Genomic DNA, 14,131 nt, shown 5'->3' with positions numbered 1-14,131 from the left:
ACAAATGGTGTCCCACAAGGCTCAGTCCTGGGACCTCTCTTGTTCGGTATATATTTCTCAGAGGTACAGGCCAACAAGGAAGGACTGTGGCTGACCAAGTTCGCAGATGACTGCAAACTAGGTGCCATAATCGACTCTCCAGCTGACACAAGCATCCTCCAAAGGGCCTCATAGAAACAGACAACTGGTGCCAGAGCCATGGCCTCAAGCTAAATGCCAAAAAGTGTACAGTCATCCCCTTTGGCAAAAACAAAGTGCCCACAAATGACCACATAGGTGGTAATCCATTAAGTACAGAAGAAGTAATTAGGGACCTGGGGACCCAAGTTGATAACAATCTCTCATTTGACAACCACGTGGCCAAAGTGGTTAGAAAAACATTTTATATAGCCCACCTAATCATGAAGGGATTCACATCTAGATCAGGGGAGGTCATCGTGCCTCTTTACTCATCCCTCATCAGGCCCATAATTGAGTACAATGCCTCTTTTGGGATGTACCTTACCAGACACCTGCAGCAACTGGAAAGACCCCAAAAGTACCTCACCAAGAGGATCAAAGGGCTCAAACAGATGCCATATGCTGCCAGGTTAAAGAAACTCCAGCTCTACTCAGTGGCATACCACCTGTTCAGAGGCAATCTGTGCCTGACGTATAAAGCCATGTCCAACCCAGAATTAATGGACATGCTGCACCTCAGAAAATCCAAATCCCATCGAGCTATGCTCGAGAGACTTGAATCTCAGCACTGAAATAAATAGGACATGCTGGAGGGACAGATTCATAACCCAGAGGCTCCCTTCACTCTGGAATAAAATCCCAGTCCAGGTTAGGCAGAGTCCCTCATTGACTCTCTTCAAGAGGAATCTTGATGAGTGGATGGGAGATTGTAGGTTTACCCCGGGTATCACTTCTGTGTCACTGTTAGACAGAGGCACAGTATACTAACCTTGAAAAAGGGCATAGCAAAATAAATTTAAAATGGGTGGCGAAAGCCAAACACATTCTGGCTAGGCTTATAAATGCCCTAGGGCAGATAGCCTAGTATGAACCTATGAGCCTATGAACCTATAACTGATGCCAGAGCCACAGTCTAAAACTCATTGCCAAGAAATGCATAATAGTATCCTTTGGCAAGTCAACTACCCTTGGAAATTAACTCATTGCTAACACATCCCCAAGAGTAGACCCAGTAGTCAGGGGGTTTGAGGATGCATGAAGGCAGTAAGCTGGACTTTGTACATCATGTGGCTATGGTAGCAAGAAAATAATACTGCACAATTTATAAGCAAAGATGTGGCATCTAAGTCCAAGTAAATCATCATTCCACTGTATTCCTCATCGGGCCGTTCAGTGAGTACAATGCCCCCCTTCAGTACACCTAAACAAGCACATACAATAAATAGAATGTCCACAGATTTTCCTCACAAAAAGGATACAGGACATAAAAAACATGTCCTATATAGATCATCTCAAAGCTGTATACCTGTATTCAGGTCTCCTGCAAATTATTGAGGTCAGTTTATACCTGGTACACAAGACATCCTTGGAGCCCTCTTTGATGGACCTTCTGCATATCCAAAAGCAAATAGCATCAAAAAGAACTTGAACCTTACTTGCAACATAAATAGGACATGTTAATGGGGCTGGTATGTGCCTCAGAGTCTACTCCTTCTCTGGAACAGACTTCCAGTCCATGTGAAGCAAAGTTCTTCCCTAAATCAATTCAAGCATAACTTGGACCAGTGAATGGGGAAATGTAAATTCACCCTAAGTCTGGCACCTATGCCCCTAATGGACAGAGGCAGCCTATAAATGCTTGACCACTTAAGCCCTAGTCCTTGTATACCTCTTAGAATAATCTTAAGGTTTTTAAACTTGTCAGACACTGTAGTCATTAGCCTAGTATTCACCATAAAATATATGAATCTATAAGTTGATTACAAAAGGACATTTCTTATTGCTTAAAACTAATAAAGTAGTATCAACTATGCAAAAAGGTAAATTCATTTACTCCATTATGTGTAAGGCAGGGAGTCTGACAGATAAAGTAGCATGAAGACAGCTTTGAGATGTGTACATTTTTAGGAAATGTAAATTGTGAAGCTTCTGCTTGGTGACTAATCAGAGCCAGAGACATTTCAAAGAACAGCTGAACTTAATTGAACGATTCCAAAGTTCTGTGGACATAAATGGTTATCTGCTAGAGTCAGAGCAGACACAAAAAGAAAATGGAAAGAGACCGAACAGTGAGATTGTGTAATTTTAAAATGAATAAAAGTAAGTAACCGTAAAGAATTTTTGATCCTTTCATGTGGACAAAGGACTTTGGTCGCTGTACCAAAAGGGATTTACATAAGGATATGACTAATTTTGCTGTGTGGTAGTGCTGTGGCATAGAGGGATAAAGCCCTAACTATGGCTCAGGTGGCCAGCATTTGATTATGCACTGAGATGTCTGAGGTGTTAGCAGGGAGGGATGGGTATACCCATCCCAGGTCAAAGAGGGTATTCATCTAGGCCTTCCCTGTGAAGAGGCATGGTCCATACAGGGGAGTAAAATGCAAACACAGAGTAGGGGAGAAACAAGGATTAAGTTATAAATGAAGAAATCCACTGGTGGAAGCATTCAACAGCATGACACACCAGAATGCATTTAAGCTCACACTGGCACCAGCCTTAGAGTGTTGGCAGTATAGGGATTTAAGAGAGTCTGGTAGAACTGGTAATGAATGAGAACACTGGGTTAGCTGAAAAGAGCAAAGCAGAAGGAGAACAAAAAAAAATAAAAGATTGTGCATGTGTCTGAGATAACAAAGACAGTGCTCTTGAATTGTATTTCGTGTCAGAGGCAGAAAAAACACTATACTTAAGTGGTATTTTACCCTTACGCAGAATGATGCTGAGATTAAAGGCTGAATAATTAGCTATGAAATTGGGTTTAATAATTAGCTATGAACAATACTATCATTCTAAGTGGATCCAACTTGTGTCAACTTTGGACAAGTTGATCAGCAAGGCTTCATTTGATGTCAGGGATGATCTGCAACTCACTTACCATGAATTTTGCATTCTGACTAAAGCCTTTGATGCCTTCCTAGTGCCTATTTTAAACATTGTCCATAAACTGGGTATTCCAGCTTAGTAAATTCTAATTCAGAACACATTTTATTTATTTATTTTTTATTTAACATTTGTTTTCCAGGAAAATCTGATTGGTACAGAGCCCATTTTCAGTGGAGATGGAGGGAAAAACTCTCCAGATGCATGTCTTTGAAATGTGGGAAAAAAACGGAGCACCCTGAGAAAAACCAACACAAATGCAGGGAGGACATGCAGACTCCACACAGAAGGCACCGCAGCTGAGAATCAAACCGGAGAACATCTTGCTGTGAGGTGACAATGATAATCACTGAATTACTGTGCTGCCCATATATGTGGCTCTACTCAATGCCAAGAACCTTAAAAAAAAATGAACTTAAGGCCCTCCTGAAACTTAAACGCATTTATGTTTGTGTAGCTAGAGAGACATGGCCTAGGCTTCATAGACAAATATCACATAGTGCAGTGTAAATTAATGCACATGCTGCCATACAAGTGAATGTAAAACAGTGATATTGCCCTTTTGACTGTCAGCCACCTCATACAGCAAACTCAGCTAGTAGCTCTCCACTCCCACCTGAGGTTTCACAACAATGGAAACATTTGCATAATTCCAGGGTTTAATACCGGTTATATCTCCAGACTTACCGACAATTGCAGGAGCATGTCAGCAGTTATTAAGAATACCTTCATATTATGAGTGATTCCTTGAGACCCCAAATCTGAAGTCTTAGCTATCCATATCATGTTAAATGAAGTCACTCACCATTTCATACCTAGCTGTATAACACCTTGTCCCTACTCAGTGTAAGACCTTTTTAAACATCTTAGCTAAAATCCACATTAATTCTAACACCTCAGCACTTCAACTGTAAGTAAACTGGCTGATCCACATCACTGGTGGCTGACATGTCCAGCACTTCCTTGATGTTATCCATGTTGAATTCCTTGTACAAGTATTTAACCATCTTAGTAGGAGCCCAAATGCCCTTGATCATGTCGTCGCACATGTAGACCCTTCTTGCACACTTCTATGCATATCATCTTTAGCTCATTAAACAAACCATAAACCTGTGGCCTTTTCCTTTAAAAGTGGTGTTGCTTCCTCTCAATGTAGCTCTATATTTAGGAGATTTCTCAGAAGGAAGCCCTCTTCAATTACTTGATGACCTAAATAAATTTTAATTCAGTCTTCATCTGATGGACCCTATTAAAAAAACTGTAATCTATGCCTTTGACTTCTACTCCCACTTAAATAATTGCATTGATAAGGCAGTCCATAATTGCATCAAATATAATAGTAATTTTAAGGGTTCCTAGTACGTTATCGAAAGATAACGTAATTGAATGGCCAAAATATCAAAACGACCGCATTTCGAAGTTTGAATTGTGGGATCGCAGTACAGTGAAGATTGGGATGTTTGCCCTTTCTTCACTGTAGTGCGATCTCGGAGTTGGAATATATATTTAGCGGGGGGGTGTGGGGTGCAGCCCCCCACATTAAAAGTTTTGAAATGCATCCGTTTTGATGTTTCAGCCATTCGCTTACATTATCTTTCGATTTCGTAATATGAACCCTAATTTTAAATGCAAACTCCTATAATGAAATACTCACATATAAACTTTATAACAAGAGAAAGAAATCACTTAATGCTTATGAGTGGTCTCATTACACCCAACTTTCATTTATTTGGATTCTTCACAGTGATACTACGCTGCTCACTGTCAATAAGGTCATACTGAAGTGAAACAATTTATAAGATAAGGGTATCATTAGAAGGCACAAAGCTGAATAAGAAATTAAAATAACCACAACTAGCCAAAATAACTGCACATCTTCCTTTAGCTACATTAGGAATGTATGAGCTAATATCTATAAAATGTTCAGGGCTGTTCCACAATAATACTATCCACTTCAGTCCTAAGCAAATGGCCAATATCCTAGATGACACCTTTATTGCAGATTTTACTCTATAACCGCTACAAGTATTCCACAGATTGCAGTCTCTGGCACTCCCTTTAATTACTATGAAATAACCATCCACAGACCTTGATAACATACCAGGTTGCCTTATTAGCAGAAACAAACATGACCTATTTGAGCCCCTATGAAATCTTTATAATGTAAGCATCTCCACTGGTTACATACCCAGAGCCTGAAACAGGACATTGCAATGCCATTGTAGAAAGGCGGCTCAGGCACAGACCCTGGTAACGATTGACCGTTAGTCTCATTAGCCTCATATGTAAAACTATGGAACTTCTTAGATCTCCTTAATCTGGACATTGAAAAATCTTTTAGCTCTGAACCCTTATCTGTTTGGCTTCATCCAAAGCAGCTGCCTCCTTAAATTTGTTAACTTCTTGGCAAGAGTAGCAATGGATAGTGTTTTTATGGTACATACAGCATACCTTGTCTTACCTTTGACATTATTTCCCATGAGAGATTATTCTCAGACTTATAAATCTGAATACAAATCAATATGTTATGCTGTCTGTAACTAACTGATCAACAGAACCCATTTAGTTAGTGTCTCAAGTGCTGCAGCTGAAACCAAAAAGGTAACCAGTACTGTACCACATGGCTCAGAAATGGGGCCCTTCCTATTTGACATCTGTTTCTCATACTTTCAAGCCAGCACTGTAGGCCTATAGTTATCCACGTTTGCAAATGGCTGTAAATCAGATATTGCTATTCATTCTTACATTGGATTACAGTTATTTCACGTATGGGTTAGACTATAGTGAAAATTATTACAAGAACAACAGTCTTAAACTAAATGTGAAAAAATGTACTATAGTTCACTTGGTAAACCAAACATTTTAACATACTATCATAGATGACATGCCCCTTCAGTCAATCACTGTTGTAAGGATTTTAGCACTCTTGTTGACAATTCCTTAGTTTTTCAACATCATATCTCTGTTGTAGCTCATAACTCTTCTGGATGACTCAGTTAATTTCCAAAAACATATCCTCTAGATTTAAAGAAGCATTAATTCCCATTAGAACAACTATTGAATACAATGTCCCATTTTATAGGACGTTCAAGGCTACTGAGTCTTATAATGGTCACAAGACTCAGTTCAAGGCTACTGAGTCCTGTGACTATTATACTTTTACTGTACCTCCCCTCTCAAGTAGAGCTAGACTAGGCAAGCCTGGGGTGAATTTATGACTACCCATCATATTATCCAGGTCCCATTTGAAGGAAGATATTATATCACACTACTATAAATGCAATGGCAGTCTATTCTGAAAGTGAGGAAGATGTATTTATGAAAACATCACTCAACGTGAGAGACATCAGAGATTCCTAATGAAAACGTTTAATGACTTCAATACCCTCAGTAAACTGGGCAGACTGGCAGCCCTTTCCATGTACTCATAGGTTCACAGGTTAATCTTTTTTAAAGATTTGCATGGTGATTTGTTTTTAGTCTTTATGAACCAGGAAACATCTAGCCATCATTGACTTCCTTTTCCTTCACAGAACAATTGCTTTCTCTTATACCTTGTTAAAAGACCTAAACCATTAACAGCAGCTAAATAAAACACATTGACTTGACAGAATCACATCCCAATGTATCCGATATGACAGAATCACATCCTAGTATATCCCACACCTCTTGAAAAAAATTGACCTCTTGACCCACAGTTTCCTGTGCCTAAGAGGGTCACCTACATAGATGTCATTCTCTTCCAGGATGTACCTACAATAACCACAGGCACCACATTTAAACGTACCCTTAGAATTTAAATTTTCTAGGACCTTTGGGTGCTCTAACAAATATTTAAAGTTGAAATCCGTTCTATATAGAAACCTAGGGGTGTTACCAACACTTTGAAAAATCTCACATGCTTTAGACTACTTTCAGAAAGTCCTTCTAGAAGGTGATATTCTAGATATGATTTAATTTGATGTAAGATATTAAATACACTTTTAATAATGATATTGTTCTGTAGTTCTGTAGAAACTAGATTTTGTAGCCTTCATGGATGCTTGATGGTTGCTAAATAATCTCCAAAGCTGTCAATCAAGATGTTAAGTAAATAATTTTGTTCTGAAAATATAAAACTACTTTGGTGTTGTCTGCTAAAATAAAACTTAAATTACTATTAAGCGACATCTGCAATTCTGGCATCAACGCATGTGGTTAATAATAAAATTGTAAGACACTAAAGGTTTTTCCACAATATATTTTTTCCATAGTTTTATAGCAGCTTGATAAAATGATCAAATAGGTAAGAAGTTATACAGCACATGAATGAACAGTAACAACATTTTACATTTTATTCACTTTTACCTTAGGCATATGGTTAGCAATATATCTATAGGGCATTTATTCGGCTTTCAAGTAAAACAACTGGCAATTCCCTATTTTTGGAGCAAGTTGATGTTGCTGTATTCCATTTAATATGTGCGTGTGTGTGTGTGTGTGTGTGTGTGTGTGTGTGTGTGTGTGTGTGTGTGTGTGTGTGTGTGTGTGTGTTTGCATGCATGTGTGCATAAGGGTGCAGGTTTATTATACTTTATATTATTCATACTCTGCAATCTTCTGTTTTGTGCTTCCATTTCCTCCTTGGTATACATACGTATCATTTCTGCTTTCCATTAATGTAACATCACTCAGAAGTGTTCTGCCAATTTATGCTACTGTAACATGATTTTCTTTGGTTAACTTTTCAAATAATTGGCACACAATCTCCTTTGTGGTATTTACTAAGAGCTGCCAAAGTTTCTCTAGTTTTTTATTTTAAGATCATAACTTTCTGTTCAAATATATCTCTTAAGTCTTAACAGTCAAGACAAATAGGTTGTACATAGTAAAAGTAAGAAAATAATGCCAACCACAAAAAACAAAACTAAACTGTCAAAAAAACAACAATTTCTATGGGGTGATAAAGCCTACCCCCCCTCCCTCCCAGCAGCATACGACATTCTCCACGTCTTAGTTAATTACATAAAAACATCCAGGCTAAGATTTTGTGGTAGCAAGGAGTTACACTGTCTGTCTACAGCTGTAGAAATCCATGCTCATTTAGTAGCACAGGTTGTACCACGGCTGACCATGAAGAATACACTGAGTGACTGCAGTTCTGCATACTTCTTTTGGGTTGGGGATGGGTGGAATTTGATGGCTGTATGCCAGTGTACTGTTAGAGGTTTGTGTCACTAACAACCACAGAAGGACTCAATGCACATAATGACCAACCCTTAGTTGGGGATGCACATTTGGAAGCAGGAGCACAAACTGGCACTTGTATGCAGAGGCCCATAGCAGTATTAAAATAAAGAACAAACCCTGTGGTGACCCATGGCAATTGCCACCAAACCATTATCCCTCTTTGCACTGTAATATATGGATGGATATGGATGAAGAATGCAAAGACCATGGTAGGAGCTGTTGCGAAGAAACAGAGGTGGTAGTGAGACCAAACAAACAAAACAAAAAAAAAAAAAAACAGAGAGAGAGAGAGAAAGGATCCAAGATTTCTATGAAATACTACAGTCTTGATCTTTACATGCAAATCCCTAGAACTGTTATATCGTGTCTGCCCTAGTGTGTTACTCGTCAGTTTGGCACCCATTAAAACATAACATAGTGTGTCCTTTGCTCTAAAGAAATATATTCATCTATGTCTTACAATTAAAAGGTAAGCAGTAATTGAAACAAAGAAGTTCATTATTGTTTGTGATTATCAGATCCTTCTTTCACAGAGGAAAGTAACCCATGACTGCCAGCATATGCTTTCTCTGGTGGGAAAATATAAAATGTTATACCATAGCCACATCCAACCTGGTTGATGCCTACTAACATATTTTATCCCTATTAGAAAAAGAAACACAAGTACTCTTGGAATATAAATATATGTGTATTAAAATATAGTGATTTGACTGACTTCAACTGTATTTTGCCAGATTTTACAAAATGTATCAAAAATATACCAGATCTACTGCAATAGTGAGATAAAATAACATATGCAATTAAATCTCTTTATTATTGAAAAATGTATACAGTGATTGGATAGACCAGTAAGTGTGCTCATTGTAGATTGAGCATATCTCATAATGAAAAAGCTCTCGCTGCTCATAAAGAGTTCAGTGGCAAGACTGATTCTAGTGCCAGAAACGTTAACTAAAACAAAGAAGATACAAACAAGGAAGAGACAGAGAGAGAAAGTGCTTTCGTCTTAGAAACCCATTTACTGTGTGTTTGTGTGTATTCTTATTTTGAAGACATGAACACGCAACAGAAACACTTGTAAGAAGTGAGTGCTTTTGCCGTTTCTTCTACTTATATACTGTGCAAACACGTGGATGTATGTGCCATACCTATACACCATAGATCAGAACTCAGCAGAGGAGTTGGAAGACTACTAAAGTGCTACCATCCAATGACATTATTTAAGAAAGGTCAGCATTTTCTTTTTAAAATAATGTATTTGTATAATAGCAGCAATCCACTCCTACATGTGGGTATCACAAGCTTTGCCTTCATGATCAAACACACCAGCATGGATAAATACTGAAATATCCACATCTAATCATGGATTTGTGCTAACATGAGTGATAATAGGCATCTTTTAAATTTGATAAAATAGGAGTGCTGTTACTTGAGAGTTATATACATGCAGATTATAAATTTATATTAGTATCACAGCTGTTTCTAAGTATAATTTAAACAGAAAAGCAGGACACTACTGGCTTATAAAATATGCCTTCGGTCCCCCTGTACTGATTGTTTAATATGAATATTTCTTTGCTTGCTTAAAATACCATAACTGGTACGTTATTTGCATAAACAAAACACATTGCAAGTACAATATTCTATTATTCATGCTGCACAGCACTTGTTGTTTAACAGAAATTCCTTACTTTTGCCTAAGTGACAACTTGCCTCCTTTAATTTAACATAAGTCATGTAACATACCCTACATATAGTATTGGCCCAAATAACAGAGAAACACTACAACAGCAGCCTTACCTTTGTTTAGTGTTATCAGATGACTCAGCAAGTAGCATACTTTCAAAGGCTATGAGTTCTATCCCCATATCAGATACTGTACTTTGTTTTCAAATACTAATACCGTGCTATACTTGCAAAGCACTATCCTTTAGAGGAGACGTACTGTGAGCATATCATCTCAGGTTGTTAGCAGTTCAATGTGTATGTTAATGATCCCATGGGACTTGCCAAAAGAAGATTGGAATTTTTGCTGATTTCTTGACCGAATTTCATTCTGGTCATTACAAATACCACCTCAGGCCTCACCTGGATAAGGGCTTCATTAGTGGCCTTTACCAAGTCAATAACTGTAATCAAATAAAATGATTAATTAGATAATTTGTCTCATATCCACATATTGTGTTGCTTGAAAATAGAAAGAGCAGCATCGCATGCCATAATAAAATGGACCTTTATAACCTAGGACACGTTCTTTGCTGCTGTAAACTTAGCAATAAACAGATTGCATCATATGGGAGCTGAATATAATGTTTTGTGTATTCCTATAGTAGTAAAATGGTAACTGACCATTACTCTACTTTTAATTAAATAGCCATATGTAGGGAGTGCTTGTGCCATGAGTTCACCATGATCTCGTTAAACCACAAATTAAATGAATTAAATTAATTAATAACTGCTGGACATCCCTCTCATATTCACATTTGTTACTGCTGGAAGTTATCAAAGAAGTTACAGATGCAGTAAAAAAATGGACCTGACTGCATGTGGGATACTTCATTTGCTGATAACTATTTAATATGACATCTGCTGATATTGTGTCATGGGAGCTGAATAGCATCTATAACAGGTGCTCACATGTCATTAATTTGCAGCTCACTTGCTACCTGCCACTTGCTCTAAATAGCAATTGCCTTATGTTCCACTAGCCTGATCCTACTGAATTATCTAGCTGTACCACAACCTGTCCATAGTAAACTGCTTAGCCTTCTAGAACCCCAACTCTTTAAAACTGCCACTTGAGTCCTAACCTTATATTGAATCATTGTTCTCTAAACTTAACCCTGCAACTCCCTTCTCACCCCTAAACCTAAATTCCCCTATTGCACCATATCTCTATGCTCCCTTACCACTCCCTAAACCTAAATGCCCCAATCAGTCTCTAACATTAAACTTCCCTACCACTACTTAAACCTAAATTCCCATCCTGCTTCCAAAACCTAAATTTTCCAGTTGCTGCCAACCCTAAATTGACCTTTGTTCCTAAAAAATAAATTTCCCAAGAGCTCCATTACCCTAAACTCTCCACCTCTCCTAAACCAAAATTATCTGATTTTTTCCTAACCTTAAACTCTCCTGTCACTCCCAAAACCTAAACTTCCCTTCCAGTTCCTGCCTAAACCTTATCTAAACTCCCGCCCATCCTACACCCTCCCCACAGCTATAGTTCTGACCTTACTCAGACCTGAACATGTGTTTGAATGGCAGCTGGTACTGGAACTATCACTACTAGTCAGCCAGGTCACCTTGCCAGAAAGCGTACTCCATTTTGACATGACAGGCAGCCCTTGAGAGTGGCAAGATGCCCAAGTTCATGGCAGTGTGACTGTGGTGTCTAAGTAGCTGTGACTCGGGCAGTTATATAAGACCAAGCTGAATACCACAGTTTATATAACTGTGTAGCTATAAAAAGTTAGTACTGCGCTGTCTTAAAATAAATCATGTGTGTGTGTGTGTGTGTGTGTGTGTGTGTGTGTGTGTGTGTGTGTGTGTGTGTGTGTGTGTGTGTGTGTGTGTGTGTGTGTGTGTAATTGTGGAGGACATGTGTGTGTGATTCAGACTGAGAGAAATGTAACCAGAGAGACTATTTTTCCCTCAAATTACTGGGTTCCTCTACTTCTTATACCTCCTATTAATGTCTATTTATTTGTTTTGTTGAGGGAGAATTTTATACTCAGAATAGGATACTTTGAGTTGTGGTTTATTGTCTAATAGGAAAAAAGCACCTTATGCTTTATTGCATGCTGTTACGTGTCTTCATCACACAATAAACTACACCTCTTTCTTTCCATCCAATAGACTATAGTTAATTAATCTATTAATTAAATATTCTTCTCCTTCCCACAGCTTACCGTCAGCTGTCTTCAGCACCAGTCCTTGTTCACCTGGTCTACCAAACCTGCCTTGACCTCCCCCAATCTCAATGCGACCCACATCTGGAGCCTGTGAGGAGACTGCCCATGCTAGTGCAGCTAGTACAGTATCAAACTGCTGCTAGGGAATATGCCCTAATGTCTTCCCCCTCAGGGCAACCATGAAAGCTCTATGATTGCTGCCCTTGGGAGGTGCATGCTCATTTCCATGTATGTGTAGCCTCCCAACTGAAGCATCACTTATGCAGCAAGGGGCTCAACAGGATCATATGAAGTTTATTGACATCAGTCTGGGCTACCTCTTTCCCTAGAATGTGCAAACCAGCATTGGCCACTAACTCCCATTCTCTTCTGTGGCCCCTCCAGCACCAGTGCCACTAATCAAACACTAGTCATCTGGAACATATCAAGGGCTTTACTCCTCTGCACCTTAGGGCCACCTGTAGTAGTTATTTATTAATCATAGCAGCATTTGTATTCATGAACATTATAGATCTATTAGGCTAATACATGTAACAATGGCCTAAAATATTCAGATAGTGAAAATATCATTAAAAGTAAAGAACTTCACATGAAAGTTTTAAAGAATGTATTTATTTACTTTTACTTTATAGTCAGATTAGAGGACTGGTCCACTGGAAAATTATCTGCCTCAACCTGAAACAAAGGCATAAAATTAACATAAAATAGTATGATATAACATGGACGCTGATTGGTCAGCCCAACCAGGGTACCCATTGTAAATTGAGTATATACCAATAGAAAAAAGTCTGAACACCTGGACTTTCTTCTATTAATATATGCTAAGGCTTTCCAACATTCTTGAGCTAACAGGTCAAGAAGTACAGATGGATGGCAAAGAAAATCAGATACACTATGCAAAACTAAAGAAACGTGCCTGATTTTCTTTGTGTTTTTACCCTGTCCTCTTGTACCTCTAAACTGCCTGGATTTCATACCCACCCCACCCCCCCCTGGAAAAAAAAAAGAAAAAGAATAGAGATTTGCCTTTCTCTATTGCTTGCTTTTTAATGTGTAAGCATGGGAACATAAGTCCCACACAAATGCACAGTGCATCAACAAAGCGACAGAATATGGAAACAACATGAACACCACAGCCCAGTTATACAAGGACATTATTTAAGAAAAGTTAGCAATTTCTTTCTTAAATAATGTCACTGTATAATAGCAAAAACTGATTCCTGGTGTAATATTGAAGATTTAACCATAGTAGCCTTTGTTTAATCACTCCCACACTAACCGTGGGTAAATCATCAGTACAGCACACCCAGTTGTCGGTTATTGCTATAATATATGGTATCAGATAAATGAGATACAAAAATAATTTGCAGTATTGCATGTGCTCTTGAAACTTACATTTTCTACAAAGCTGCTTCAGTTATACACACTCATGTGCTCTTCTAAAGTGATAGACTTGTGCTGAAATTAGTTGAAAAACCTAGTAGTGAAAGTGTTTAAAATAATTTTGAAATAATAATCTTTAAAATAATGGGAAATGCAGTGAGCTGTGCTGTTAATAATTCAGGATGCGGTACTATAAGATGCCAGTGCTTATTTCTCCTTTGTGTGTGATACAATATCTTAAAAAGCCACATTGGTTTTGTTTGCACATAGTCTAAGCCTGTTGTTGACATTTTCTCCTACATGCATTTTATGAATAATATTGCTGATAAAACTTGATCAGCTGTAGCTGGCTTGTCTAATGCCGAACGGGGTGTGTGTGTGTGTGTGTGTGTGTGTGTAGGGGGGGCATGTGCAGAATTGCACACTAAAACAACAGAATGTCAGAAAGCAGTTTGGATTGTAGCATTTCAATTTATCTCATAACACAGCAGGCAAAAGAAGAATTCTGGAGAAATTCATCAGTCTGTAGCAATCAGTAATGA

Source organism: Protopterus annectens, chromosome 7.part0 (genome assembly GCF_019279795.1).
Source record: "Protopterus annectens isolate FY-2018-M chromosome 7.part0, PAN1.0, whole genome shotgun sequence".
Taxonomy (NCBI): Eukaryota; Metazoa; Chordata; order Ceratodontiformes; family Protopteridae; genus Protopterus; species Protopterus annectens.
This window is presented reverse-complemented; position numbering follows the sequence as displayed.